At 48.9% G+C, this 26335-nt stretch overlaps 1 protein-coding gene across 2 annotated transcripts in view; it reads right to left on the bottom strand.

The window, feature by feature from the left end:
• LOC146857102 (lethal(3)malignant brain tumor-like protein 4) overlaps positions 1 to 26335 on the bottom strand; it is a 566079-nt gene that overhangs the window by 475024 nt on the left and 64720 nt on the right. The window lies entirely within an intron of this gene.

The following is a 26335-nucleotide window of genomic DNA, read 5'->3' as shown; positions in this document are numbered from 1 at the left end:
CTTAGGCTATAAATGTATCGAGTAGCAGATCAGGGTAGTACACATGGCCCTCGCCCATGTCACAGTGCATTTCACCATTGCTAGTGATGGGAGCAGCTAAAACAAAATTTTGTATACTTCCTCTCATTTGCATGGAATTAATTACGTAATCATACTAAAATTAATTTACATAACTTGTTTGAAGTGGAAGTAATACTAATCAACGTTTGCACCTTGATAAACACAAATATACATGGGGCTACAATGCGAATTGCATGGCAAAATTGATTAATTAACTATGCTACGCAGACTAACCTTAGATTGTGGTGAAATAGTAAAATTGCATGATTCATGTTGCTTTGTGATCGTTTTGTGCCTTAAAAAATATCAAGTGGTAAGTATTATTGCTTAAAAATGTTGCTTCAGCTAGGAAAATACTAGATTAGTGTGGGTTTGAACATCAGAACTTTCATTTCTATATTTTAATTGCTGTTATGTCTATTTCTGCTTAAGTCGACATACGGGCCTATTAGGCCGCAGTACCCAAGATGGCGTTCTCTGAAGCAGATGCTGCCATGTGCACGCGATGACTTTTGCGCTCTTCAAATCACGAGGTAGTTTGAACTCCTGACATCGTGTTCTTTGCCAAGGACAGAGAGTTGGGATCTTGACTGCAAGCCAGAAGATGACAAAGTGAGAGTCAAGGAAGAGACAAAGAGAAGAGACAAAGAGAGAACCTGTCAGTAGGACCCTTTTTACCTTGAAAAAGATACTACTGTTTCCCCGCCTGGGAACTGAAAGGACAGTGACAATTTGAGAACTTTGTGAAAAGTCACTATGGAGAACCAGTTTGCACTGGAAAAAATTCTATGAACTATGGATAACCCCGAACTGTCCAATCAGAACATTTGGTCTGCCCCTAAAGTTGCCATATCTAAAATGAAGTAAGGTGGAAAAGCATATAAAAACCCTCGCATCAATCATTACGTGTTGGAAGGGTTGGTTGCAGCAGTGTTAGTTCGTAGGTTCATTCGTTCATTAGGTTGCAGTTGTGGCTGCATTTGTCTTTGGGTTATTTCTTTGTATTTCCAAAACTCTATACTATCAGTTTGAGTGTGGAATTGGTCCATGCTCCGGATTGATGTTCGGACTTGGCTGAAATGTTGAACTTTATTACGCTGCATCCTGTATTTCGCACAACGGTTTGATCCTTTTGGTGAGGGTTGGACTGCCTGTTCGAGGGAGCCTTCATTTGACAATGCAGATAAATCCCTATTTGATCTGAAGCTATCGTCATCTGTCAACTGGTAATGATTCAATGTATGTTCCGTAAATCTATGTCTAAGAGTAATTTCTGAATGTTCATATTTTTCCCTTTAATAAATCTAAAGATTAAGTAATGAACTGTAGACAATAAATGCAAGATTTAAGAGTTTAATTTAGGCTAAGATAAACAAAATTGAAATAATAAGAAATGAGTTTGTGGTTCTTAAATTAATTACAGAAAATATCAAATGTTTCCTAGGCTTTAATTGTGTCTTAGCTGGTTCTAATTCACCATCAACCAGTCCAACTAGTTAGTCCATCGACCAAACAGTGGAGTGCCTTTATGATAAAGTCAGGGTTCTTGAAGTTGTATAAAATGTGTACATAAATTAGGAGAAGTTAATCCTGATAGGTGGAGGCGCTAGAGGGCGCGCAAGCAGTATGGCCGCACTTCTGTGAGGCTCCTGCAGCCTGGAGTTGTAATCCTTCATTTATCCTCCTCCACCGCCTACCTGCCCGACATCAACCGCCTTTGGATGTTGCTGTCCTGGTTCTGTGGCTCCGGTGCAGGTTTGGGAGCTGTGGGACCTGCCGTGTCAGACCTGGAGGCTTCGCAAGTTTGACCGTCCCCTGGGCTATCGAGAGGCAGAGCGAGTGGCCGGGCCTCTGATCTGCACGAGGCCGGTGCGCACCACGAGGCGGGTGGGCCCTGCGGGACGACTCGCTGGTGCGGAGCCCCGGGATCGCGGGGGCGGATTGCCGGAGGAAAGCGGAAGGCGCTGTGTGGCCGGGGAACGCGACCTGTGCCTGGTCCCCCCCCCCCCCCCGGCGGACTTCCATCGCAGATTCAGCCTTGGATCGGAGGGGATGGGAACTGCCGGTGAGCATTACTGCCTGGGGGAGGTGTGTCCTCGGCCTGGGGAGCGCATCTGAGCCGGACCTGTCGTCCCCCCCCCGACGGGATTTAAGTAGGTGACGGCCTGCATTTGGAGGATGTGCGCCCCCCCACATTGCCGAGTCGTACATTTGCATCCTTACCTGTGTGGCCTGAAGGCGCTGCTGAGCGCTGGTCGACCCCGGACATACGAGCCCCCTCCCCCCGTGCTTACCGGGTGAGAGCGCAGCGGACCGCCATGCTGGGGTTGCGCGTGCGGCACGGGGGAGAGTGGTGGCTGTGACACTGCCGGCCCAGGAGTGGTGGAAGGTGCGGGGGACGCGGGCCTGTCTGCTTGGGCCCTGTCGACGGCTTAAGGTGCGACCCTGGATGGCGCTGGAGCGCGTCTGACCTCTGCACGGCCCCCGTTGAGGCCTCCCAGCTCCCTGGTGCTGTCCCCGCGCCCTGGTTCCGCTGTTGTTGCCGAGGGGGAAGGCCGCTGGCCCTGTGGCCATAAGTGCGACAGTCTGGTGACGACCCGTTGGCGACCCGTTGGCGCCGGACTGCCCCTTCGGTCCCCTCGAGGGCCTCCCTATCCTGCTGGGGTGCGGTAGCGGCAGGTGCGCCCTGACAGCGTGGTTCTTTTTCCAGCTTTGTGTGAAGCAGTTGTTGCTTTGTGGTGGCGACCGGCGCTTTCCGAATCGGTGAGGATAGCTGTCGCACTCCTTCCCAGTCTCTGCCTCGGTGTGCCGGCCCGGGCCCTCCATTGTGTGATTGTCGCCTGCGACTGGGGTGTGTCCGAGCGCTGTGCCTCCTTACAGAGGGCCCATGATGGGCAAGCAGGACAGTAAGCAGTCTAAGCTATCATTTGATGCCCTGGCGGCTAAGAAGGGACTGCGGAGTACGCAGGATACGAGTGGCCCGCAGGGCCCACCGGCGACTGCAGAGAGCCTGAGCTCACCACCGTCGGACCTGCAGCAACTGATGCAGGAAATGAGGCAAGGCTTTGCTACTGTAGTTGATAAGGTGGACCGTCTTTCCTCACGCATGGATGCTTTTGCGCAGAACCTGGATGTACATGAAGAACGCATAACGGAGGCTGAAAGGCGGATCTCTGATAATGACGACACCTCCGCTTCACATACTTCGCAACTTGCGAGAATGGATAATGTCCTCAGACTTATCGCTGCCAAGAATGAGGAGTTGGAAGCTCGCAGCCGGCGGAATAATATCCGCGTGGTGGGTGTGCCTGAGTCCACCAACACGGGGCGCATGGAAGAGTACGTGGAGAAGATACTCCTCGCCTCCATTGGTCCGGAGGCTTTCTCCAAACAATTCATCGTCGAGAGGGCGCACCGCTCGCTTGGGCCGCGTCCCAGACCCGGAGCTCCACCTAGGCCCATCATTGCACGGCTGTTAAACTACCGAGATCGCGATGCTGCGCTGAGGGCCGCGCGCCAGAACCAACAACTCTCATGTGATGGTGTCAGCTTCACTGTTTACCCGGATTTCACGCCTGTCGTCCAGGAACAGCGGCGCAAGTTCATTGATGTAAAGAGAAAACTCCGTGCCCTCCAAATCGACTATGCGCTGCTGTATCCAGCAAAGCTGAGAGTCACCCATCAGGCAAAGCAACATTTCTTTATGAATCCACAACAAGTGGACGATTTTTTGAAGACTCTAAAACATGCACGTGCCGAGCAGCGTGAGGCGGAAGGCGCTGAACATACAGATGATCAGTGACGACTTTGCTGTTGATTTCTAGGACTGGCCTCTGCACTTGGGGGTGGTCCGGCTGGCGCTCCACTAGAGGGCCACCACGCGAGCCCATTTGACGGTTGGCGGAGAGGCTGCACAAGACTGCCCTGGTCGGGCATTGGTTGGTGGTTGGTAATGTACTCCAGGCGCCGCACTCCCCCCTGCTCCCCTGGCTGTGTTGGGGGTGCGGGGCGCAGAGGGCGGATATGTGTGTCCCCTGGATGACCCCCGTAGGGTGTACCCCAATGAACAAACTGACTACGCTGCTCCTGTTGAGCTGTTTGGTGTTTATCTCGGGAGGGGGGTGGGACGCGACTTCTGGCAAGTTGGGGATGCTTCAGTGGGTTGGGGGTGGGGCGTGGGGTTTTGGGATTGCTTTGGTGAGTTGCATTTTCATTTATTTTACGGTTGTCTCATTGCTCCAGCGGAACACTGCAACTCCTTTTGGGGTAGTGTTACGAGCACTCTTTGCTGGTCCATGTCTAGGGGTGGGGGAGGCTACTCGCCTTTTTGTTAAGTTCTGGGGCACTGTGCTTATGGGGCTAGCTCCTTTTATCTTGGATGTTCACTGGGTGGGGACTGGCACGTCTGTCCTGGGCCCCGCTACAAGGACCCCTGGCGCCCCTGATATGTCTGCCAATAGCGGGGGAGGGGAGCCTGACCCGGGTGGCGGTGGTTTCCTGACCCCTTACGTTTCAGCACTGCTGGGTGTGAACGGTGGACAGCCTGCTTCCACTGCAGTTCTGTCTACGGGCATGTGTGAGCAGAAGCTCTGCTTTGGATCCGCTGTTGGGAGGATGAGCGCGGTTCTTTTTTCCTTTGGCTGTGGGATTGATGTTCCTCCGTCACCAGATGGAATTGACATTGCAAATGGTACCAGTTGCATGTTGGGAATTTTGGCGGGGAGGGGGGAGGGACAGTGGGATTTGTATATGTTGTTACGATGTTGGGCGCAGCTGACGTCACAAGGATGCCCCTCACAGTGTTGACAAGGTATTCCGCTCAGGGATCGCGAGGCAGTCCCCTCGTCCGGCAGACTGTACACACAACTGCTTGCTTCGGGGAGGGAGTGTGGCGGGCATTATATGTGCCCTTTACAGATACCGAACGCGCAAATCTCTCACACAGTGCGACATATTTCTTTTTCTTATCGTCCTGCCTATGGGAGACACTGACCTGAACATACTTACTTGGAACGTTAGAGGCCTGGGGGACCCGAGAAAACGCAGGCAGATCCTCTCTTATTTGGACCGCCATGCAATACACATAGCGTTTCTCCAGGAGACCCACTTCAAGGCGCAGGCTACTCACACCTTTGCCTCCAGATGGGCGAAGCACACTGCTTTTTCCTCCTACTCTTCTTATTCACGTGGGGTTGCAATACTGGTGAAAAAGGGGACCCCCTTCACTATGGCCGGCACTAGGAGCGATTGCCAGGGCAGGTACTGTCTTATGTGGGGTAGACTGGGACACATGGCAGTTACCCTGGCTTGCTGTTATGGCCCCAACGTCGACGACCCACACTTCTTCACGGACCTCGGGGCAGTCATAATAGGCGCTGGCCCGCAGCACCTTATATGTGGGGGGGATTTCAACACCACCTTAGATCCGCAGTTAGACAGGTCCCACCCGGCCCCCCATCATTATACCAAAGCCCGCGGGGCGCTGCTAGAATTACTGGAGGAGCATAGGTTGATCGACACATGGAGACACCTTCACGCTGCTACGCGGGAGGGCACACATTTCACGGCGCAAGCGAAATCATGGGCGCGGCTTGATTACGTCCTCTTGGCCCCGCGCTTTCATACCGCGCTGGTTCGGGCACACCACCTCCCTCGTACCTTTTCGGATCATTCGCCGGTACGCGTTACCTTGCGAGCTTCGGACCTTGGCCCTCCGCTGTCAGCCTGGCGCCTACAGCCCGGGATGCTGTTGGATGCCTCTTTTCAGGAGGAGCTTCGAGACGAATGTTTAGAATTCTTTCAGCGTAATAAGGATTCCGTGAAGGAGGTGGAAACTATTTGGGATGCATTTAAAGTGACTTTACGTGGCGTGTGCATCGCCAAGGGGTCGGGGGTGCTGAAGAGTATACTAGGGCGGCTGCGCACCCTGGAAACTGACCTTAAGACGCTTGAGGCATCATTGGCTGTCAACCCCGACGATGCCACGCTTGCACGTATTCGCGATAAAATCACAGAGTATACGGCCAAAGCCGCTAGAGAGACGAAATTTAGAGGCAAACACTGGATCGCCCGCCGCTATGGCGAGGGCGAGCGACCGGGTAAAGCTCTGGCAGCAACGATGAGGCTGATGCGTCCTACTAACCCCATCGTTGAGCTTGAGGGAGAGGACGGCACGCTCTACAGGGACACCGCGCAAATCCTTAATACGTTCGTTGCGCACTACCAAGCATTATATACGTCAACTAGGGAGGGGGAGCTCAACTTGCGGGACTACCTTGAGGACGTGTCCCTGGGATGGCTCAGCGACTTGCAAAGAGAGTTTCTGAGCTCCCCTTTTGAACTGGACGAAGTGCGGGACGCTATTATGAACATGCGTTCGAGTTCTATAAGACTTATATTGACTTTATGGCGCCGGTCTTACGGGTGGTGTATGAAGATGCCTTGGAGGTGGGTCACCTGCCCCCTTCGATGCGCATGGCCCTCATCACGTCCCTCCTTAAACCCGGAAAAGCGGCAGCTAAATGTGACTCCTACCGGCCCCTCTCATTGCTCAATTGTGATGTGAAAATCCTTGCTAAACTCATAGCTAATCGTATTAATCTTCTGCTCCCCAACTTGATATTACCCGACCAGGCTGGGTTTGTACCCGACGTCCCATAATCTACGCACGTTCTTTTCAATCCTAAATTCGGTACATGACGATCAGCCAATGGCCGCTGTCTTCCTCGATGCCACGAAGGCATTTGACTCCCTGGAGTGGGATTATGTATTTCAGGTGCTGCGGCGTATGGGGTTCCCTGACATCTTTGTCTCCTGGATTAAGTTACTATATACCGCCCCTAGAGCCAAAGTCCTAGTTAATGGCCAACTCTCTGCTGCGTTCCCCATTACCAGAGGCACCAGGTAAGGGTGCCCTCTGTCGCCCTTGTTGTTTGCCATAGCTATGGAGCCCCTGGCTGCCAAATTACGGCAACACCACCGAGACAAAGCGCTGAGATGTTTTCAGAGGCAGATCTTAATATCTATGTACGCTGACGATATCACTCTTTATATACGCGATCCTAAGGATAATCTCAATCCGAGTCTTAGGGAATTTATCCGCTTTGGCATGATTTCAGGGGTCCAGATCAACTGGAGCAAGTCCTGTTTGTTCCCCTTGACGGCTTCTACTGGGCGGTTTGGGCTGGACTACCCCCTCGCCTGGTGTGAAGGGGACTTTAAATACTTGGGCATACATGTGGAAAAAAACAGGGAGGAACTCCTGAGGGCGAATTATGGCACGGCGATGACTCGCATTACGGACTGCGTCGCGCGATGGATCACTCTGCCCCTTTCTATGGCCGGTAGAACATCATTGATCAAAATGGTAATATTGCCGCAGTTGTTATATCTCTTCATGAACATCCCCTTTTATCCAGGAGGTTTCTTCTTCCGTCAACTACGCACAGAGCTTATTAGATTGGTCTGGGGCGGTAGGTCACCCCGGCTTAGGTGGGAGATCCTTATTAAACCGTACAATCAAGGTGGTTTTGGTGTCCCCGACTTTGAGTTATATTATCGAGCAGCCCAGGCACACTTCGCCTATTTCTGGATACGTCAACCTAGATACATGCCCCAGCTGGCTGCCGAACACTGGCTGGCGCATCCGATCCCGATACACGGCGCGTTGTAAATCCCGGTGGTGGGTAGAGATAAGACGCCCACGACAGTGATCAGTACGGTGTCCGTATGGGGCCATTTGACTGGCACGCTGGGGCTAGACTTGTTATATGCGCCGCTTTTGCCTCTTACTTACCATCCCAGTATGCCCCTGCTGCAGGAAGCGGGTTTTCGTAAACTGCTTCACACTATTCACGTATCGACGTGAGGGGACTTGTACCATAATGGCACATTCCGGTCAATGGACCACCTTTATGAAGGCATACAGCCTTCTCCCCTTGACGTCTTTTTGTACCTCCGGCTTCGTCAAGGGATAAGGGCGCTGACACCTAGCTTTCCGCAGGAACGCCCCCATATGACACCGTTGCAACGCATCCTCCAGGACGATGTCCCGGCCAAGCTAGTTTCTAAGATATACAGATCGGTGCACTCGTTGTCGCCCACACCACAGTTGGCAGCCAGGGGCCGATGGGACCAAGAGCTGCAGGCCCCACTGACGGACAAACAGTGGGAATTCTGCCTATTGCAGACGGAGCGCATCTCCTCCAGTAGTCGATTTATGATAATACATTATAAGTACATCCATAGATTATACTATACCCCTGCCCGACTGTGTAGATATCGTCTTCGGGATGATGACAGGTGCGACAGATGCCGCGCCCCGGGGGCAGATTTTCTGCACCTGGCGTGGGCGTGCGAAGCAGTACACCGCTATTGGTGCCAGGTGTTTGAAGCGCTCTCTAAAATGATTAACACCGTGGTGGCACCCTCCCCTCTCCTCGCCCTGCTGGGAAATGTGGAGCCCATACAGGCGGCACACCGCAAATTTATCGCGTTAGCCTTTTTGCTTGCTAAGAGAAGAGTTGCGTGCCGATGGGGCAGAGGCAGGGCCCTGAAATTCAAGGATTGGGTGCGGGATCTGACCTACTGCCAGGAGCAGATCAATACCTATGCTGAATTATTGCCGGCAGCGTCATGTCCCACAGATATCTGGGCTCCGTTACGGTGCTACCTCTCGGCTGGGGAGGCTGTTGCGCGCGAAGGGGTGATCACATAGTGTCCCGCGGCTGGCGCTCCCACACGCTCTTGAGATCGGGCTACCCGAGACCATTCCCCGCTAGTTAGGTGGTGGGTGTGCACTGTGCGTTGCGGATCTCCACGTAAGATGAAACACACAAGGGGTGGGTATATGTGAGGCCTGGGGGAGGTCCCTCAGAGTGTGGTGTGGTCTCAGTTGTCTCTGTGGGTAGCTATATGCTGGTTGTATAGGACTGTTTTGATGCTCATGTACACACTAACGATGCCTGCTTTGATATGTCTACTCCCTCTCCATACTCCCGATGTATTCCTTATGATTGTGATGTGTACTCACTGTCGCACCCTTTGACTGACGCTGTATGTCTGCTCAAAAAAAGTTCAAAATAATTTTTTTTAAAAAAAAGTTAATCCTGATAGGTAATAAGGTACCCACTTGTCCAGCTGCCTTTCTCTTGTGTACAGATTCGTGTGAGTTTGTGTGAAGGTAACGTGTGCAGGTGTTATGGGCCCCACCAATGAATGAGTGCATGAATGAGCTGTTGTGATTAAGGATCTGTGTCATAAGAAGAATATGTAAATTTTGTCTTCCGTGCTGGATCAATTTTCTTGGTAGCAGAATGATGGTTTCTATTGTATTGGTTTGGTGATTATTGAATTATGATTAACACTATATGGTGAATATTGTTTACGTTCAGTGTAGTCGGAAAATTTGAAGCTTCCGGGAAGTAGGGAGTGGATTTGTGTGGCAAGAGAAGTCACATGGAATTGAACATTGTCTGGTTTCAAGAATTGTGATAACACGGAATTGTGTTATGTTAGGGAAATCTCTGTACGAATGTGTGTGAGTGAAATAGCAATAGGTTTCCTTGTAAAACTCTGGCCTTAATTTTCAGGAGCATTGTAGTCTCCACATGTGTTTTATCCCCAGAGAAAAGGGTTTACCTTTTGCTTGTTAGAAGGGTAAGGTAGAGGGAAGTGCTACTTTATCGGCAAAACAGAAAAATTCTGTGGTAGGGTAGAGGTAAGCGCTGCCTACTGGAAAGACGGAATTCGTGTCTCTTTGGTTTAGTGAAACAGGCAATGAAGATGTGTTTATGTTGTTACTAACTGATTTGAATAAAGAAAAACGTAAGAAAAGTTTGCCAATACATTTTGTAAAGGAGGGGTCAGCAAGAGCAGGAGTAGTAGGAAGGCTGACGTCAGAAAGACCGCGCTGGGATTGGTCGGCTGTAGAAAGACGAAGCTTTCACTGATTGGTGTGTTAGTGTGAGATGCGCTGGGATTGGAGAATTACAAGAGTGACGTAGACGCTCCGGATTGGTGCATTAGTGTGAGTCACGCTAGGATTGGTAAAAATACGGAGAAGCTGTGAAGAGGTGATTTGCGGAGCTTAGTTGATTAAGAACTTTTTAAAATAAAAATGATGTAGTACGATCCACCTGAGAAAAAGAAAAGGTCATGGTTTGGAAAAATCAAAGACTTATTTAAGAAGGATAAGCCGATTGTAACTAGGGAAGGACAGATACTTCCTCCACCGAAAACGCCTGCATCCTTTATGGTGGCAAAATATGGCTATCATACATGCCTTTGGTTGGAAAATTGGGCAAAGTATACCAAAGATGATGGAGTGTTAGCGTTTACGGAAAATGGTTCATTTAGTCTAGCAGTACTACGAAATTTGAGAGATAGTATGATGAGATTGGAACCAAAACCCAGACCTACCCAATTTGAGGCTTTGACTGAATGGGAAGAAGAGTTGTATGAAAGGGAAAGGCATCGGAGTGGTAGAAGGTATAATTATGTATTTGGTAGACATTATGGTCAAGAAAGTCACGATGACAGAATGAGAAGATGGCGAAATACGAGCATTACTGAAGGTATGTTTCCTCTGAGAGGTACTGGAGATGCAAGTGGTAGGAAATGAACGGAAAAAATAAATAATACAGAGTCAGAGGGTTACAGATATGGAGTGAGTGAATCAGAGGATGAAGTGCTGGAGGACATGTTCTATAAAAACCCACCCCCATATCAACACTATCCTGCGATGGTGACGCCAAGTGCACCGCCAAAGGAAACTGTTACAAATAAAAGGTTTGAACCAATGGCGAATAATTTTGGAAAAATAATCCATTTAATGATTCAGAAATGTCACAGATGGTAAGATCTGAAAATGAAAAGTCTTCTGAATTAGCTAGAACAACACTGGAATTAACTGAAAAGATTAGGGAATTAACAAAGAATATGGAAGCAGTGACTGTGCCGGTAACTATAGGACCAGTAATACCAGTTTTTGATAAACAAAAAGATAATGAGCATTGCTTAACAGTCCCATATAATGGCGGTATGCAAAAGGAGAAAGAAAGGAGTAGTTCAGGAGAGAATGAATGGAAGGTTACTGCAGGAACATCAGGATTAAGTACCCCTAAAAATTTGACTGTAAACCAGAGTCCAGCAAGTAAGACACCTATGGCAACAGAATCCTCAACAGAAACCAAAGAGAAAATGGTAGATAAAATGGGAAAGGTGACAACCCCTGTAGGACCTACATCTGAAAAAATAAGTGACTGGTTAAGAAGTCTGCAGAAAAAGGATACAGATCCACAACCTTTAGCAAAATTAAAAGTAACTTTAGAAGAATTAATTGTAGGAACAATTCCAACTGAGAAATTAAAGGCATACCAAGATGAGGAATTAATGTTTTTATGTAAAAGCATTACTTGGAGAGCAAGGACACTGCATGAAAAGTTAGAAGAGACAGCGAGTAAAATGGGAATAGATTTTGAAAAAATAAGGTCATTACAGATTAGATTTTTTCTGAAAAGGATATTGAAAACTTGAATACTGCAGGGAGATTAACCAAATTAAAGAGTTAATTGCATTGTTAAGAAAATGAGGTGATGTGGATCGATGGAGGAGTAGATGGTTTAGAAGGAGAGAGGAAACTACAGACAAAGCCTCTCAAGCTTTCCCAATGAGAGAAAAGGAGCCAGTGGTAACAGAATGTCCCATGAGAGAAATTCCTGGAGGAGGATATGTACATGTTCCTTGGACTAGACAGGATATTTTGTCATTTACTAATGATTTTCCAAGGTTGAGAGAAAAACCAGTTGAACGGTACAGACAGGTAGGTCAAAGTTTCAAAGGTGTTATGGATAGATCTGAATGGTCTTTTTGATATAATTGTACCTGCAGATTTATGGACAGAACGTAAGATAACTATTGATTGGCCAACACAAGAGTATCCTAGGGATCCTAAAACAGGAGCCCCAGATCCAGAAGTAATGAAAAAATATGATCAGGTAATTATGTTTTTGAAAAATAAAGTACCTCCGAAAGAAACGGATTGGGTAAAAATTGACAGAACTCATCAAGAGGTAAAAGAATCAGTGCATGCATATTACGAGAGGCTACTGTTAGCCTTTAAGCAATACAGTGGAGATGAGAAACTAAGTGAAAAAGATTTGAGCCATTTTGTTTACAGATTTGTTTATGGTTTAAGGCCTGAAGTTAGTGAAATGATTAAACAACATACGGTAGATTGGCAAAATAAGAAAATTGATGAAGTGTTACGACATTTAAAATATTTTAGGGATGAAATTGAAGCCACACAACGAAAATTGAAGGAGAAGGTAATGTGGGCACAGGTTAAAGTAGCGGAGCGACAAGAATCCCAGTTAATTGAAAAAGCCAGTGGAATAGGGCAAGTAAAACAAAAACCTAATATTGGAAAAATAAAAGGTCAGATTAGCATAGATGAAGCTAAAAAGAAGTGGCCATGTCATAATTGCAGAAAATTAGGTCATTGGAAATCCGAGTGTAAATTGCCACCGAAAGCTAATGGTGATAATTCATCATTAAATCCACAGGTGCAGGGGAGGAGCCAAGATGGCGACCGGGACGGCAGCGTAGGCTCCCGGCTCCGTGAACCTCCGCATCCCGCACAGATATCCTGCATGAGATCCTTAGCCTGCGCTATATGCCCGTGTTGGTGAATGAGAGCGGCAACCGATCGTGTGACTCCGAAGGTTCTGGCGGCGGTATCGCCGGAGAAATGTCCATTCGAAGTTTGCGGCCTGTGCAACCCTGGAACCGGGACCTCGAGTGGATAACATGGCCGGGCGGCAGTTCAACAACAGCGGCCTTTGGTGACTGGGTGGAGTCGGACTAACCGGAGCGGTGCGAATATCGGCCTACATTTCGCCGTGGTCGTTCCTACCACTAAGCGTAGCGGAACGAGTGCCTGCTCGAGGTGGCCAACCCAAGATTCCCCGGTGATTGCCTCAGCCTTCGCCGGTGAGCTGCCCGGCCGTCGCCCGTAACTCGCCCTGATTCTTGCGGACTGCTCCCGGATTTTCGCGGGCGCAGGTCCGTGGTGGGGATGACTGTTGCCCGTGACCACACACCGGATATATCTTTTGCCTGCCCCCGAAACCCTGATTCCAGTGACATGGAACCTGAGGCGCTTGTCCCTGGGTCCTGGTCCCAATCTGGGTTGGACCTACCCGGCGGCCATCTTGACAGGACGAAGTCTACCATCCTGTACACTGGGTCGCAGCACGATTGGAAGTGTGCGACTATGAGGAGCGTAGCGGAGCGAGCGCCGAGAGCTGTGCTGGGGTATGGTGATCTTCTCGAGGCTCTCGGTGCCCTTCATTCCACCTTGGTTCACGGCGCCTGGGTATTGGGGAGTAAGCTTGATGGGGTGGCATCAGCGTCGGAACAGTTGCTGCCTGCCTGTCCCCAGGTACACGGGGACTTCCTACACTGCGCACGGGAGGACAGTGTCGTGGCCGCCCCTGTGGATAGTGACCAGCTGGAAACCCCGGACAGTATCTTAACGTGTGATCGGCTGGCTGTGGGTCTGATCTGTTCCGGAGGTCTTGGACCTGAGTGGGGGGTGGTGGCCTTGTCCCGTGCGCGGCCTCCGGCAACCCAGGCAATATTCAAGCAACGGTCGCCTGCTCTGGCTGATTTCGCCTTCTTGGACCTTGTGTGCAGTGCAGATCCTGGGGCAGCACTGGGAAAGACGACTCTCCATACTGCTGACTGTGTTGGTGTTCAGAGACTTCCACCCTATCTGTGTGTGTCGCTTCCTGTTCTTTTTTGGACGCTCCTCTTCTCTGTAGCATTGGACATGGCACTGGGTCGATGGGTATGCATGGGTAGATTCGCAAAGAGTGGCCAAGGATAAGGCTGATCCTTCAGAGGTGGTCATCTAATAGGCGGGCGGGCTCAGGGGTTGCGTGCTCTCACGGCATAACTGTTAGTGTAATAGGCGCATAATGCTCCCCATTCTTCTTTGACTTGGTTGATTCTGTGTTGCTTATTGTTTGCTTTGGGGGAAAACATATTGTGCGGGAGGGAGAAGCCGGGGGCATGTTTTGAAGGCCCTCCTCCAGTTTATTAATATTCTCTCTACCCCCCGTCTGGTGGGGTTTCTTTTCTTACTCCTCTTTCTCTGTTTCTTCTATATTTCGGGTCTGGTTCCGTGGCGACAGGCACGCTGCTGGGGGGGGGGGCCGTACTCATCTGCAGAGGTGCAGGGTGGGGGGTTGGGGGAGGGGATCCTTTAGTCTTTAACCCTTTTTTTCCATGGCCTCCTTTTTCTTCTCTTATTCTTCTTTGTCTTTCTTTTCTGGGATCAGCATGGTAGAACTCCTTTGTCGTTAATCGCTGCGTTTTCATGTGTGCCACAATTTCCGTGGTGTTTTCTGGGTTTTAGGGCAGGGGACTGCAGGCGCAAATGGCCGTGATATTCCTCCACATCCTGAACTTCTTGTTTCAGCGCCATTGACTAGATAAATTGCTGTTTATTGTGGACGTTTATTACTCTGCCTGCCATTTCTTGCTGCCGGGAAACTGCTTGGCACCTGATCCTTCCATCTTCCCTTATTATAAAATGAAAACCTTTTGTATCCTGGTCTCCTACTTGGGCTGTTCAGTGGCCGAGAGTATACCAGCATGGAGATTCTGCTCCCCGAGGTTCTGCCTGTGCTAAATATTGATTTCTGTTACTCTGACTGCTTAGCGGCCGGCCCCGGGGGTTGTAGGCCCATACTTGTTAATGGTTGAAATGTCAATAAAGGTTTTTCAAAAAAAAAAAAAAAATCCACAGGTGCAGAATGAGGTGAGTTGCCAACCGCCGCGACAGCAGCAGGTTGTTACCCAACAGTGTCAGGTGCCAAAGCCACCTTTTCCACAGAACCTAAATCCGCAAAGATACAGTAATGAGACAGGATTCTACAACGAAGAACAGGTAACAAAGCTACCGCACGCTGGTGCCATTTCGCAGTATTGGCTGCAACGCGATAAAAGTGAGTCAGAGGAGAGTTATTGACGGTGCCTAGGAGAGGAAGAGGAGTGCGTACTTGGCGCAACTCTAGAAGTAGACCAGACTGGACCTTTTGTGGATGGAAAGGTGAATGAAGTAAATGTTACTTTCCTAGTGGACACTGGTGCTACTCGTTCAACTGTTAGATCAGCTGAAGTGAAAAACCTTCCTCTCTCTGGTGAAACAATCCAAGTGGTTGGAGTTTATAATAAACAGATAAAAGCTTATCTTACTGATCCTGTAAAGGTTAGAATAGGGAAATTTGCTGGTATGCATCGTTTTGTAGTGTGTGACACTAGTCCTGTAAATCTGTTAGGAAGGGACTTACTTTGTAAGATGAGCTGCACCATCTTTTGTACACCTGATGGTATAGCCTTTGAAACTCCAGACGATGATGTACTGTATATTATGACAATGCCTAACCTAGAACCAGGAATTACTGAAGCATTTGTTGTATTTGATCCAGAGGGATTACCTCAGGAATTAAAAGAAACGGTGAAAACGGAAGGGTGAGACTTCACAGGAGAAGATGTTGGATTAATGAAAAGAATAGATCCTGTGAAAATAACTGTAAAAGGAGTTAATTACACGAATACTCCTCAGTATAAGTTGACACCAGAAATAGTTGCAGGAGTCACGCCTCTAATAGACAGAATGATTGAACATGGACTTCTAAGAGAGATAATGAGCAGTCCATGAAATTCACCGATAATGGGTTTGAAAAAGCCGAATGGGACATTTAGAATAGTGCAGGATTTGAGAAAGGTGAATAAATTTGTTGTTCCTTGCTGTCCCATTGTGCCAAACCCTATAGTAATTCTATATCAGATTCCCCATGATGCAGAATGGTACACAGTCATTGATTTGTGTCATGCTTTCTTTTCTATTCCGTTGCACCCTGATAGCCAACAAAGTTTTGCGTTCTGGTTCGGCGAGCGTATTTTGGCATGGTCGCTGTATCCCTCAAGGGTATACAGAGAGTCCTTCAATATGTAATCAGATCTTAAAGAAATCGCTGGAAGATTTAAAGATGCCAGAAAGTTCATTGCTCGTTCAATATATCGATGACCTATTGGTGGCATCGAAGACGCAAGATGCATGTGTGGTTGACACAGTTGCATTGTTAAATCATTTGGCAGATGGAGGACTTAAGCTATCACCATAAAAATTGCAGTTTTGTCAGAAAGAAGTACAATATTTAGGTCATAAGATTGAAAAAGGCCTGAGGAAAGTAACAATAGACAGAGTTAAAATCATTAAAGAAATGAGAGCCCCAATGACACAGAGAGAGGTCAGAATATTTCTTGGAATGGTGGGATACTGTCGTCAGTGGATCAGCAATTTTTCGCTGATTGCAAAACCATTAGTACGTAGGACAAAGAGTGATGTGAGAAATTCACTTGAGCTGAATAAAGAGATGAAATCTTTTAAACAATTGAGAGACAGCTTGTGTGAAGCACCAGCTCTTGGAATGCCTGATTACGAAAAAGAATTTGAGCTCTATTGCAGTGAGAGAGATGGATGTGCTCTTTCCGTGTTAGTACAGAGACATGGAAAATTGAGACGACCGATTGCTTATTTTTCAGCTGTACTAGATCCAGTAGCTATAGCATTGCCTGGATGTTTGAAAGCAATAGCTGCTACTTGCAAAAGTTTGGAACAGAGTGAAGGAATTGTAATGGGATATCCTGTAATAGTGTTTGTTCCCCATGATGTGGCAATCCTTTTGACAAGAAGTAAAACTCAGTTCATGACACATAGTCGTCTAACTAAATATGAAAAAGTGATTTTGGGTGCTACCAATGTGAGTCTTGTAAGATGCACTAATGTGAACCCATCGACATTACTGCCTGATGCTGTGAATGCAGAAGTGAAAGATGATGTTGATCATGATTGTTTGGAAGTGCTTGATTTTTGCACCAAACCGCGTCCGGATATAAAAGACGTGCCTCTGAAAGAGAGTGACTATGTGATGTTTGTGGATGGGTCATGCCTAAGAACTGGAGAAGGGTTTTTGAGTGCTGCATATGCTGTGTGCACCGTAGCGACTGTGTTGGAAGCATCTTATTTGAGAGGAGTACGATCTGCTCAATTTGCTGAGTTGTTTGCATTGATTAGAGCATGCAAGTTGGGAAAGAATTTGTGAGTCACTGTGGTTACTGACAGCCAGTATGGGTTTGGAGTGGTGCATGACTTTTGGGAAAATTTGGTCCCAAAGAGGTTTCTTGACATCGAGTGAAACTCCAATTAGAAATGCAGAAATAGTTGGCAAATTACTTGAGGCGATACAGCTGCCTAAACAGATCGCTGTTATAAAATGTAGCGCACACAAGAAGGAAACAGATTATGTGTCAGCAGGCAATGAATGTGCCAATGACCTAGCTCAATACTGTGCACGAAATCAGACTTCATTAAATCGTAACAGGGAGAAGGAAATTAAGTTATGTCCCTTGCTTTTTACTAACACCGTAAGTACATGGGATGAAATGAGACAGTTACAGGAAGAAGCAGGGGAAGAGGAAAAGAAAAAGTGGATAAAATTAGGATGTACACAACGAGAAGTAGACAGGGTTTGGGTTTACAGAGATGGAAGACCAGTAATGCCTGATAGCATGATCTCTACCATGGCACGAATGTACCATGGGCAGGCACACATTGGAAGGGATGCAAAGTTCTGGCTGATAGCTGAGAGTCTTTGTCAGAGATGTCTCATATGCCAGCAGTTTAATCCAGGAAGGAAAACTGTGGTGAGCTTGGCAACCATAGGACGGGAGGGAGGTCCTTTCACTCGTATGCAGCGTGACTTCATTGAAATGCCCTCATGCAACAGGTTAAGATATGTATTGGTGATCGTTTGTCTGTTTTCTCGTTGGGTTGAGGCTTACCCGACTAGAAGAAATGATGGAGTCACTGTTGCAAAACTCTTACTGAGAGAGTTCATTCCTAGATTTGGTTTTCCAGTAACGATTGAAACGGATAGAGGGACACATTTCCAGAATTAAATTATAAAGTTGATTTGTGAAGCATTAAATGTACAACAAAAACTGCATTGTGCCTACCGACCAGAGGCTTCTGGAGTGGTGGAACAAATGAATGGCACCATAAAGAACAGGTTGGGAAAAATGTGTTGGCCACCGGTCTCAAATAGCCAGATGTCTTGCCTCTTGTCTTAATGAGCATTAGATCAATTCCTGATTGGAAAACTGGTCTGAGTCCCCATGAGATTATCATGGGCAGAGCAATGAGACATGTTTCCATTCCTGTCAACAAACTGCTGCCTATATCTGATGAATTTGTCTTGTATTGCAAAGGATTGGCTGATATGGTACATTCTGTGTTTCATCAGGTTGGACCAGATGCGACCACTCTTGAAAAGAAGCCAGCTCATGATTTGAGTTCTGGAGATTGGGTCCGCACAAAGGTACACCGAAGAAGAAATTGTCTGGTTTCACACTGGGGAAGACCACGTCAAGTGATTCTGACAACGACAACTGCTGTGAAGTGTGCAGGGGTGAAGAACTGGATTCATGCCAGTCACACTCTTCGAGTCCCAGATCCGGAAGATCAATCTGCAGACCCACATCGGGAAGTATCGGATACCAGTTCGGAATCAGAATCAGAAGAAACAAAGACCCGACAAGAACCAGAAACAGATGAACAAGGCCGAAGACAAATTATTGATCAAGAAAATGTACCACTAAGACGACGCCTTGAAATTTCCAATACTAGCTCTGAATCAGAGACAGAACTAGCAGGAATACGAAAAAGAACAAATTATGAAACTGAAGAACCTGAACAAGTGATCTTTTTTTTTTTTTTTTTTTTTTTGGTGTAAGAATTTTATTGCACTTTTTTTCACATACAAAACATGCCGAGAATCACCTATAGTGCGCCCGCCTACAACCGCAATGGGCCGGCGTCATGCAATCACAGTTTTCTGCAACAGTGCTAGTTGTACACAGCCCATCAGCCGACATCCAGCGGACCGGCGGCGTGTTATCAAATAGTGTCCAGTTGTGTGTCAGTGCTATGCTCGCTGCCTGATACATCAGTAGTCTTACATTTTTACAGTTTCTTTTTTTGGTGTGTTTTTTTGTGTTTTTAACTGAAACTTATCTTAACATTGCATTCCCCAACTTGTAGTTCTCCCCCTGCATCCTTCCCTCTGCATCACGGCATCCTCCCTCCCAAGTGTCAGTACTGTACAATTGTTCGCCCTGTGCTGTCACTTGTAGTCGTTCATTTTACTCAACTTCCGTTTCTGTGTCTGACGTGCCATGCTCAAGCAAATAGGCTTGTAAGTACCCCCAATAGTCTTTGGGCCTAGAGCCGATTGGCAGTTCCTCTTCGTATGTGACGAGCGTGTCTCGACAATACACCATATCTTCAATCCAGCGTTTTACCTCTGGCGCTCTTTTGCTATTCCAGTGAATCGACACCCTTCTTTTAGCTAGCAGTAGCGCAACAGCACAGAATCTACGCCTCAAAGCCCTCAGGTGTGGAGTAATACCCAACAGACAGATCTTCGCTTCACACAGCACGACAACTCCTAGCATTTCGCTCAAAACCTGTGTGACCTGCTCCCAATATCCCGCCACTTTACGACAGTGCCATGCTAGATGCATGAAGTCCGCATCCTCTTGACCACACCTGCAACATTTTGAGTCTTCCCTTAGGCCATGTTTGTAAAGCCTCTGAGGTGTGTGGTACACCTGATGCAAATACTTGTAATGTATAATTTTCAAATTCCCGTTGGGTGTCAGCATACCCGTGAGCATGCAAGAGGAATCCCATTCTACATCCGTCAGGGGTTCTGCTAGTCCAGCGCTCCATCTGTCCCTGGCCTTATGTGTGTTGTTCCCTACCGCCCCTTGTATACTCGCATACAGTTTGGAAACCAGGTGGGATGCTTTGGGTGTAGTCAAAAGTAGTCGCAGGGGTTCAAGGGTAGGCGGTTCTTCCGGATGTGTCGGGTAGTGTTCCCGCAGTGCTCTCTGCAGCCTATAGAAGTTGAAACTGAACAGTGGAGTTGGGTTACTGATGTATTGTAGCTTATCAAGTGTCTGGAATTCGCCATCTGTGTACAGGTCCCCCAATGTGTCTATTCCGGCCCGCCGGAACAGATCCATGCCAACCCTCTCGTGTGTTACCGAGAGGGCTGGGTGATGCGCTAGTGGGAGTGTGGGTGCGTATAGCGGCAGGCAGCCTGCTTCCCTGCCCAATAGTCTCCATGCCTCTGTGGTCGTGTTAACTGTGTTAATATCACGGTCGTGTAGCCTGGTGCGTTTATGTGTGAGCATATTGGCCAAAGGGATCGGGTCAGTGTCGCCTGCCTCCACCGCCACATGTGTCAGGAAGGGCACTTCGTGGTACCAGAAGTGTGCGTACTGCGCCTGAGCGCATAAGTAATATAAGTAGAAGTCTGGTACTTTGAACCCACCCCTTGCATATGGCAATGTCATGGTGCGCAGTTCCATCCTCGCCTGTTTGCCTGCCCACAGTAAACTAAGGACTAGCGTCTTGATATTGCGGAAGACGGTAGCGGGAGGTTTTATTGGGATGTTGTTAAACAAATATAGGAATTTCGGTAGAAGTACCATTTTTACTATCGCAGCCCTGTCCGCCAAGGAAAGTGGAAGTCTGTTCCATTTTTTAATTTTGTCTTCCGGGGCTGCTATCGCCCGCCCGTAGTTCGTCCTGATGACCAATTCAGGGTCTCTGTGGAACCATATTCCCAGATATTTTGTGGGTTCCTCTTGCCACTCTAATGGATAGTCTAATTTGGTCGGTTGTGTGCTGTCTGTCAGCGCCAGTACAAGGGATTTATCCCAGTTTATCTGTAATCCTGCCTGGCGACCGAACTTTATATACTCTCTCAGGAGCGGATTTAGGTGTTGCTCAGGGTGTTTAACATATAACACCATGTCATCCGCGTATAATGAGATATGTATGGGTCGGGAGGGCATTTGAATCGCAGAGTGATGGTAATGTTGCCGGATTTTGCAGGCTAGTGGCTCCAGCACTAAAGCGAAAAGCATCGGCGAGAGTGGGCACCCTTGCCGAGTGCCTCTGCATATTTGTATGGGTTCTGATATGTATCTGTTTACTCTGATGCGTGCCGTCAAGTTTGTGTAGAGCATTGCTATCCATCTCTGAAATATCCACGGGAATCCCATGCGGACCAATACTGCGTGGATAAAGGGCCAGCCAATAGTATTGAACGCCTTAGCAGCGTCTAGTAGCACTGCCACAGCTTTCGTTTCCGGAGCCAGATAATGCGCTAATGCGAACAGTGTGCGGGTGTTGTGTGTGGTGGCCCTGTCTGGGATAAATCCCGACTGATCAGGCCTGATCAACATCGGCATAAGCGGTTTTAGCCTGTCTGCCAGCAGACTAGCTATAATTTTGGTGTCTACATTTAACAATGATAGGGGACGGTATGAGTCACATTTATCTACTTCTTTGCCCGGTTTCAGCAATGCAATGAGCAAGGCTTCCCTCAGAGACGCCGGCAGTGTCTGGGCCTCATGTGCCGCCCCGTACAAGTTTACTAAGTGCGGGGCGAGTAAGTCAGCGTACGCCTTATAAAATTCCGCTACAAAGCCATCCGGCCCCGGCGCTTTGTTGTTAGGTAAGCGCCTAATGGTGTCTGTGATTTCTTCTACCGTTATGGGGCGTTCTAAGTATTTTCTATGTCCATCAGCCAGCCACGCCATCTCTATATCCTCCATGTACTTCAATAATTCAGCCTGTGACGGTGAGGGGTGCGCCTTGTATAGTGTGCCATATGTGTTCATGAATTCTCGCAGTATACCCTTGGTGTCCGTGACCACCTCCCCGGTGCTGGTAGTTATGGACGTGATATTTTGTGATGATTTGCCTGAGCATATCTTTGCGGCCAGTTCCCTGCCGGGTCTACCACCTTCCCCATATCGTCTCGCAGTAGCTCGTTTAGTCACATATTTCAGCTCGTCAGTTGCAAGTTGAGCATGCTCCGTCAATAGTACCTGGATATCCCCCAAGATTTTGGTGTCTCCCGTCTGGGTGTATGACTGTTCTAGTTTTTGAATGGCCTGTTCACGTGTGTGCAGTTGCCGTCTGAGAACTCTGAGGATGCCTGAGGTTGTACTGAGACAGACTCCCCGGATTGTAGCCTTAAAGGCCTCCCATAACAAACCCGGGTCTTCCGTTGTTGGGCCGTTAAGATCAAAGTAATCCCCTATTGCCTCATGTATTGTAGTAACGTATACTGGGTCTCTCAGTGCCGCTGCGTTAAAACGCCAGGTGAAAGGTGGTGGGTCGTAGTGTGGGACATCCACTTCCAAAAGCACCGGACTGTGGTCCGATAGTGTGCGGGGTAAGTGTACAACATCTAACACCCATGAGAGTACATCCTGTGTGCCCAGCCAGTAATCTATCCTGGACCAACTGTTGTTCGCCGCGTTTATGTGTGTCGCCGTCGTCACCCCCGGGTTACGCGCCCTCCACAAATCTACCATGTGTAGGTCTTCCATGGCGTCCCGCAACATTGTCCTGGCATTCCCATGTTGTTCCGCAGTGTGTGCTGCTCTATCGAGTGTGTCTTGCATCGCGACATTGAAGTCCCCTCCCCATAGTACGTGAGGCGCCTGCATGTCCGTGATGGTGTGCCATACCTTTCTAAAAAACCCCGGGTCATCCACATTAGGGCCATATGTGTTCACTAATAGGATCTGTTGCCTTCTAATCCTGCCAGCTATTACCACGCACCGCCCAGCTGTGTCTCTGTGAACGTCGGTAATGTCAAAGCCCGTACCCTTCCTAATCAATATGCTCACCCCCCTGGAGTAGGATGAGTAGCTAGAGTGAGTGACCGATTCGGCCCATTTAGCACCCAGTTTGGAAGTGCCGTCTCGATCTAAATGTGTTTCCTGCAAGAAGACGATGTTAATTCGCATTCTATCAAAATAAGCAAACAGTCGCCTAATTTTCTTTGGGTTGCCCAGACCTCTCACATTCCAAGTGAGTAGTTTCAGCGAGTCACTATGCGACATGTGTATGTATAGGGTGATGGATTATCCACTTCAGACGTTTAGTCAGGGTTCCATACCGTGTGTGCACAGTTTTATACCCTATAGTATGGGAACGTGACAACGGCATTCGTTGATTGCAAACATTATATACGTGATAGTACATTACCAAGGAGTTCGCCATGCTTCTCAGACACAGAGGCTGCAGTCGGTTAGAATCTAAGTTCCCCACCCTCCCCCCACCCACTTTAGCACCCAAACTTTGCCAAAGCCATCCCTGAATTAACTGTAACTGTAACTTTAGTATAGTGAGACTTGAAGTGGGGCGCACCCTCCTGGGGGTGTCGCCAGGTTCACACATCTCCATCCACGTGGTGGATGTGGACAGAAGCTTAATGCATTCATATTGAATAGCTTGCATGTTTCCTTCCGTCCCCTCCCCCACCCCATGCAGGTCCGCAACCGCAACCCTCGGCCCAGCCGCCGATTCGCAAGTTCGCCATGTCCCGAGTGTCCAGCACCTCGCTTTACACTTGCAAGCTTCAGTTTCTGCTGTTTCTCTCAGCTGGATGTCACCTCCCTCTACCGGTGGACCGCCACCTCCCAAGGGGCTAGTGTCACCCAGTGTCTCAGGCTGTTGTGCCAGCCCTCCGCGTGCTGCAAGTGCATTGTGTCCCCCATCTTAGACGTAAGTCCATATCCTCCAACTCCTCATTCCCCATGTATTTACTGTACTCACTGCGAGAGGTGACACCTCCGGTGCAACCGATCAACTGTTCCAGGCATGGGGTTTGTCATAGGCTCTTACTCCCGCACTCAGTGGGAGAACAGGGCCGCCCGTCACCACACTGGGCGCTCAACGTCTCACTGATCGCAGTCCGCCCTGCGACATTCGGCAGCCGATATACATCCACAGCTGGGTGTAGAGTAGTTCTTACCCTTGTCGTCGCGTGTGGTCCAGTGTGCCTAAAAGTTATTCTACGTCGCTGGTTCGATCGGTCCTTTCCTGAGTTTCCCTTTGCTTTCCCAGCTTCTTGACGTATTCCTGCGCCGCCTGCACTGTTGGGAGTATTACCGGCTTACCCGCTGACATGATCTTGAGTTTTGCTGGGTAGAGCATTACATACCCTAGCCCCATATCTCGTAATTTTTTCTTCACCGGGGCAAACTCCTTGCGCGCCATCTGTACCGCCATAGTGTGGTCTGGGTAAAATTCCAGGTTATTTCCTTGATGCGTAATTTTGCCCATTTCCCTGGCCATCCTGAGTACTGTATCCCTGTCTCTGTAGTTCAACAGCCGTGCTATTATCATGCGTGGGGCTGCTCCCGGTTTAGGTGGTGGTGCCAGTGATCTATGAGCCCGCTCAACAAGGAAGACGGGTGAGAGTTTATCAGCCCCGAAGATTTCTTTTAGCAGTGTTTCCACATAGGTCTCCATCTTACCAGTGTTTGTGGACTCTGGCAGGCCAGATATGCGTACGTTATTTCTTCTGGACCTAGCTTCCTGGTCCTCCACCTTCGCTCGCAGAGTCTCCAGCGCTTTATCCTGACCACTGCACGTTTTCAACGCAGCCCTGGAGTCGTCTTCTGCTTTTGATATCCTTTGCTCCGCTTCCGTCAGCCGTCCATCATGCTTCTCAAGCTTTGCCGCCATGGTATCAACCCTCAGCATCACGTTATCCAGTTTGTTGTTCATTTCTTGTAGGCTCTGCTGGATCGCCTTCAGGACAGTCTCCATTCCCGAGCCTTCAGACGCCTCTCGATCACCCTCAGTGTCTAGGGTGGCCGTGTTATTCTTGCCTTGTTTTCTGGTCTCGAACTGTAGCTTGGACTGTTGCTTGTCCGGTTTACCCATGTCAGCCGCTTGTGTCCGGGAGCTTTGGGTGTGTGGGCCAGCGTGTTTCTGGGCTATCGTCACGGTTGTGGCACGGTGGGCAGGTGTTCTAGGTCACAGCACGACAGTGGGTCTACCCATCAGCCATCCGTCGATTGTTGGCAGTTGTACCACTACACACAGCATCGTCAGCACTGGCCTTAGCAGCCGACCCAGGCCCCATGCGCCATTACAGCCTTGCACCTGCCGATCTGAGCATGGAGGCTCCTAGGTCCGCCGCCGTGCCCCGTCTCCTGCGATGCAAGGAAGTGCCTCGCTCAGTGCCACGAGGTGATGGACGCGCTCCAGTCCGGGGCCGTTGCTTCAGCGCCCAGCTATTCTGCGCTATTGGTTAATGCTTCAGCAGGGACGGGACGCGCACCACTCGCCGGCCGAGGCCATCCTTTCAGCAACACTGTTTTCGCGCCCGTTTTTCCCTCGCAGCTGAAGTCTCCACCCAGCCGTGTTAGTATGTGCACTTACGTTTGCTGCCCATGTCATATTCCGCCACCAGCCACCCGCCGTGTGTCTCCCGATCCCGGGATTGCGGTGGTCATCTCGCCTCACTCGCTCGTGCCGCCCTTCCTCACAGTACCTCGGGTTTGCAATCCAGCACCTCCGCCATCTTGCGGTCGCCGGAACTCACGTTATTTGCTAGCGCTTTTCTCGTGCACTAGGGCTCACCGCCAGACTGCTCCAGTGCGCCGTTGTCGGCGCTCCGCTTCTGTCACCACAGCAGGTCCGGGTAGCAGAGGGCCGGTTTTTAGACGCTCAGGGGCGGCAGCAGTCCCGAGCGGCGGGCGCGGCCATCTTGTAGTGGCTCTCGGGTCCCCGTCCACTTTCGGCCGAAAATGTCCGTTTACGCCGCTGTTTCTGCCCCGCAACTGCACTCCCTTAAGCGCCGAGGTCTCCGATTGCCATATTTGTTGGTTCCGCCGCTGTTGGGGTGGTTTAAGGGGGCGAAAGTCCGCTTATTATCTTCCGCCCGGCGGAGCTGCCTTTCTCAGCCAGCCATCCCGCAGTGCGCCCTCTAGCGCCCCCCTGAACAAGTGATCTTTAACAAAGAAATCCCGAGTACAAGTACAAGAGAAATTCCTCCAGAAATTGTAGGGATAGAAAGAGAGGAATTAGATACAGAGAGTGAGGGTGAGATAATTGCGGAAGAACCCCGAGGAGGTTTAGGGACACAACACAAACACATAGAAAAAGGGTCAGATAGTCGCAAGGAAGATTGTGCGGAAGAAACACGAGGAGGGATAGATTCAGACAGTGAACCTGAAATATTGAGGAAAAAGTTAAAAGAAAGTGATATCCAGACAGAGACAGAATCGGAAGAAAGTGAAGCAGAAAATAAAGGTGGAAGAA

Source organism: Triturus cristatus, chromosome 3_2 (assembly GCF_964204655.1).
Source record: "Triturus cristatus chromosome 3_2, aTriCri1.1, whole genome shotgun sequence".
Lineage (NCBI taxonomy): Eukaryota > Metazoa > Chordata > Amphibia > Caudata > Salamandridae > Triturus > Triturus cristatus.
Note: the sequence above shows the minus strand (reverse complement) of the source record. Positions and strands in the feature narration are given on the sequence as shown.